Here is a 6,005-nt window from a genome sequence, read left to right on the forward strand (position 1 = left end):
ATTATTTAATCTATTATTGATAAGCAAAAGATTATAAGCTACTAAATTCATAATTTATATTAGTTTATGCAATCTATTAAATTAATATCTTCCCATTCATGAAATATGTAATCTGGTAAATTAAACTTACTTTTCAGATTTAAGATACATGTACATGTACATAATAAAACAATACTGAGACCTCCTCAGACTGCCCGGAAGTGGAGGACGGAGCCAAAATGTCCAGTCCCAGCCTCTTGTAAAAACTCGAGGCATCTTCCGGGGCAGGGCAGGGAACATCAACCCTTTTCTGAAATGCAGATTGAAAGAATATATATATATATATATATATATATATATATATATATATATATATATATATATATATATATATATATATATATATATATATACTTGCATATTTTTATTTTATGTAAGTACATGTATGTGCATATACTTAAGACAGTTGTGTATAAATGCGTATGCAGGCAAGTAGTATCAGGGGGAGCCAGTAAGTCTACCCCCCTCCCCTCACTTCACTCCAAGATTAGTCTTTTGTTGTTAATTCAATATGTTTGTTTGAAAGGCCAGTTGCCCCAGCTCTTTCCCCACCTTTTGGTACAGTATGTTGGAACTCTTCAACATAACGTATTGTATTAAAAAAAATAAAAGATGAGAACACCCCCCTTTTTTATGAAATAGGTTTTTTTTCGTAGGTTTGGGAAATTTTAAAGGTTTTTTTTACCATACTTTTTTTTATATTTCTTTACTTTGCTTGCCAATGGTCATTTATTTTAATTTTCTGCCCCCCCCCCCCCCTCTTTGAAAATTGATGCAACAAAACTTGTCTGTTTATCAAATATATTTATTTATTTATTTATCTAAGATTACACTTAAGTTAAACTTAGGCAGTTGAACTGATGGGTGGTAAAACATTTTATAAAAAATAATAAACCCTGAAAACTAGAAAAAATTATGCAACAACTTGCAATTCATAAAATTTTTCAGCATACAACTTAATTATTGAGATAAAAGTCAAATTTATCTAAACATATTCATAATTCTTAAGTAGAGATCTTATCCCCGAAATTCATAATTATATATTAAGTTTCTCTTTAAACTCGCAAAGACTTTGAAAATGTTTGAACACCCTAGTCTTTCTTTTTTCATTGTAATGAATAAACTAGATCATTTTATCAAGAGAAAATGGGGACTTATGCAAATGTCTAGGTTTTAAAGCAGAAGTTTCACGTTTATTCGCGAAATTTACGCGTTATAACGCGAAAAATATTTTATTAACCTACGAAAATGAGCTCGATGGGCTTTCTTACTTCAGAATGCAACACACAAAAGTTATCTTTTCTTTGTCCTCGTGCACATTTTGGTTCATTGTCGCATTTATCGAAACTTATAAGATTTTTTTTCTTTAGTTTGAAACACGTCTCGAAATCAGTCTCTACAACATAAAGTAGGCCTTTATTCTGTCTGGCAACGGTTACCATGACGTCTCTTATTGACAATAACCAAACATTGTAAATAGTGAATACAAAATAGATCTCTATGACACGGTGCAATTATTGAAGAAGAAGGCAATCGACGGATCAAACAATAAAAAAAAACTTCACATAAAGAATTATATTTTGAAACTGTCCAAACCCCTCCTTTCAAAATAGCCTAATGTACAAAATGCACTTCGAACACTAGAATATGAATATTAGCCTATTTCGCGGAATTTCTGGATGTATAAACATTACAATCGAGTAGTTAAAAAATAGAATGAACAAAAATTAGAATACATAATAAAATAATTTAAACTTGGGCTATTTTTCTTTATAAAATTGATTACGCCATTAAGGAGGCAAATGCGGGAGGGGAGAGCTCATATAATACATTGGATCTACAGTTTTTACAGCAAAACGCTAGTTCAGTTATTCCTACAGTGTAACTTATAAAAATAACATGACAAATCTTAGCATTACCCTCTTAATAGCGCTTTTATTCATTTCCAAGACTTGACTTGCTCTTTCGAATGTAGAAATTTCGTAAAATATTCGCTTGACTGAAAACACGTCTTGTCTCTTCGACTTGTGCTTCAGAAATGAGCAGTAACTAAAACAGACAACGTCAAGCCAAGCAACTGACACGTCATAAACATGACGAGCCAATGTATCTCAGGCGCGGATTCAGGCGGGAGCGTTCCTGAAGCCAACGGAGACTTTGCTCCCGGGCCCCTTATGGACTTTGTTCTTGACTTGCTTGGAACCCCAAATTTTCCCAGAGGCATTGCCATCTAATATAGCACCCCCTCTAACACACTGTCAAAGATCTCCTATTGTATCTCTTTGCCCCCCCCCCCCCTTTCTCCCCGAGAGCGTATCTCTTTGACCATTGGCCCATAGGATCCGCCCCCTGTTAATTTGGCAAGGATCTAATAAACTAGGGCAGTCTAGGCCTATACAATACATAAAAAATGAAGCTAACTTATGGTTGTGCAATTGTGTCCCTAAATAATAACGCCTGATGACCTGAGGAAATTTTTGCTTCACTTTGTAGCCTACCATCCTCCCCAACTGAATTTGTTAGGTGGTGTCCCCCTCCCAAACCAAGGGTTTTGATCGGTCTCATTCAGGTCAACACGATAATGTATAAATTCTTAGATTCAAATAAACTTTCACCACTCTTGAGCAACAATGTAGAATTTTATGCCTGTAAACTTATAGAAGATTGTTCCTTTATCCCGATTCTCTCATTAAATGATGATTATAAAATAATAATTTGCTTTCACTGGCTTACCTCGTCTAGGTCTACAGTTAAAATGGGCCAAAAAAAAATCCACATATCTACATTATACATAAATGTCCTTCTGTTCAATGAAAATTTTCATAAAACGTCCATTTTCACACAAAATTTTCTGGATAAGCATTGTTTACTTTGTCGACAAAATAATGTCGACTGCTTATTAAAAGGGAAGTTACTCTAAATAAAATAGTAAAAATACGTACGAGTTATCTTTCTTGCTACACTCCACAAACTTAAATAGTATATGTACAGTATGTATTTGGATTATTTATTTCTTTACCTGATTTTTGAATTGAATAGAATTGAATACCGGAAAGAACTTTACAAAAGATGATAATTTACATTCATGTATATGCATTGTATTTCTTGTGCCCCCCTTTCCCCCCAAAAGGAGAAGATATACACTGGTCAACGTATTATTTTGTACATTGCAATTTATGTAATCGTTTATTCTTTTAACTGCCCTTTTAAATAAAATCCAAGATAGCCAGAGTTATTTCTCTTCCAAATAATCGTACAACAATATGTTTTAATCATATTTGCATGTAAACGTAGCTTTACTTGAAATAAATGAATATTGATTTAATTTTTTAAAAACATTTTTCTCGATTTTTTTCTGAAAAGGTGTGTGATCGTACCAAGGGCCTTGTTCCAAGGGTCTTGGATCAAAAAACATAATGAGCTTTTGTGTGCACGTGAACAGGGCATAGAATTAAACTTTTCTTCATTTTTCTTGAGAAGACTATCAAACCGTTAAAGAATCAAAATATGAAAAAAAAGGGGGGGGGGAGTTAATGTCATTATGAGCGAAAAATATTATGCTTACTTTCATGACCTACAAAAGGAGAAGTTAATTGGTAAAAATTCCCGGCATCCACAGCAAAACAGTGGCGGATCCAGGAGTTCATGGGGTGAGACTCGAAGGGAGGCATGGGATGGGGTGTACTCCTCCCAAATGGTGCATTTTCCAGCATTTTTGAATGAATGGGTTAGTTTTTTCTCTTCTTTTTTGCTTTGACAGGGCCTCTACCTATCTACTGGACACACATATAAGTTTTACCACAATTCATTTCTAGTATACATAGTTGTAACCATTAATTGGGTTTTACTAAACCTATTCAATTGTAATTTTGTTTAATGTTTGCTAAACTTTTAAAAAGTTTATTACATTGTAGCCCCCATATACACATGAAACACTCAGGCTATTCAATGCATTTTTCTTTTTAGTTTAGACTTTACACTTCTGGTACAGGAGATAACGGTAAACCTGCACAACTGGAGGGGTTTAATTTCCCAGTAGAAATTATTGTATTAATTCAATTAAAAAAATATTCTATTCACGAAGTTTAATTTATTAAATATTTGGGAGAACAATACCAAAACAATATCGTAGCTATATGCAGTTTCGTTGTTACTTAAGGTCAAACGACACGTTCCTCAAAAATATATAACTTTCCCCCAGATTTCTTGATTGAAATACTGCTATACTTTAGGAAAGTTTCCTCACAAAAAATTGGTATATTATCAGGCATTTATGCAAGATTCTAGAGATGGCTTTTCCTATATAATCCTGTGTTAGAAATCACTTGAACTGCTGATATCACGATTTTTGGTTTAATTATTTTTCAGACATTTTGAAAATAGATAAGAAATCAAAACAGCTGATAACAGGTCCGTAGAACGCGGAGGGGGGGAGGGGGCAGAGGGCCCGGCTCCCCCATTTTTTCTGAGTATAGTATTTTGCTATAGTAATTTTTTCCTTAGATCCTGGTTGCTCCCCCCCCCACCATTTTTTGATATTGTAAGGTCGAGCACTGGCAAATTCCAGGATTTGGACAGTAAATGACCTTGTTAGATAATTTTGGGAAGTCCCCCCCCCACTTTTGGTCAGTTAATTTTTTTTCTCGTCAGATTTTTCTGGGAAGTTGCCCCCCCCCCCCCCCCCACTTTTGAATCTGCTGTTACGGGCCTGGATAATTATGAATGATATTGGTATGTTATAAATAAATGAACAAACAGATATTTGAGGAACATGTCGTCTGAGCTTAAATGTCCTAGTGTCATCACTAGCTTCACAGGCCCGTAGGAAGCAATTTCACTTTGAAGGGGCACAACCATACATTTTCAGTTGGGGGGGGGGGGAGGGGTTGTCTCGTGATACAGGATTTTTTTTTTCACTCTTGCTTCGCACTCTTGAAAATATCAAAAAATCTGTTTATTACATTTTCGTTGATTTTCCCTTTGCCTATGTCTTTTTTTTTTAACACATTGCCAAAGGCTGTAGCGTCATAGTTTGGCAGTTGAGACATCATAGCTTAGTAGTTGTGAGATTGAAAACATTGTAACATGGATTTTAGCAACTTGAACATATCTGGGAAGAAATTGGCAGTTTTAGTTTCTATGAAGATGGTTTTGTTACTGTCTCTATCTTATTACGGGCCAGAAATTATTTTTTACTTACTTTGATAGCATTTCACACTGTGAGAGAATATCACTTCAAATGGTATCCTTTCACACTGTGAGAAAATATCACTTTGATTAATTCAATAAATAAATCACAGTATTTCACTGTTGAAAATGCAATAATAACAATAAGAAAGAGAGAGAGAATAAATATAATAGACATAATATAGAATAACAACAAAAACCTTTTGATGATTTTTCATCAATTAATAAATTTCAAGAACAATTTTTAAGCTTATATATCATTCCGGATCTTTTCATGTCTTCTTTAGTGGTTTACATTTTATATTGTGCTGTTTCCGGTTCACTATGGATCTGCGCGGGCAGAATCCATACTTTTGCTTTCCAAATCAATATAATTCATGCTTTTATCAAAGAGATTGGTATGTTAAAAGTTAGCTAGAAATCATTTAAAACTATGAATTCGTTTTCTTTGAAAATATTTTCCACGGACAATGTACATTCACAAAGTTTATGTTTAGTCACGTGACTCCGAAGTAGATCTGGGCGATTACATTGAACTCTAGCAGAGTCTAGGAAGAGTGGCGGATCTCTGTGGTTATCGTATTTTAAATCTTTACCTAATTAATTAGAGATGAATTTACAAAGTGTTATTTTCTGTGATAAAAAAAGTTTTCGTTGATCTTGCCATTGGATTCAAGCACTAAAATAAACATTGCCTGATATGAATATAAACAGATAAAGTTTGAATGTTACTGGTGATGCTACAGCTACTCAGTTCTAAGCAGTGTTTATGGTTGATC

Source organism: Saccostrea echinata, unplaced genomic scaffold, assembly GCF_033153115.1.
Source record: "Saccostrea echinata isolate AGI-Se365-2 ecotype Australia unplaced genomic scaffold, CSIRO_AGI_Sech_v1 ptg000001l, whole genome shotgun sequence".
Lineage (NCBI taxonomy): Eukaryota > Metazoa > Mollusca > Bivalvia > Ostreida > Ostreidae > Saccostrea > Saccostrea echinata.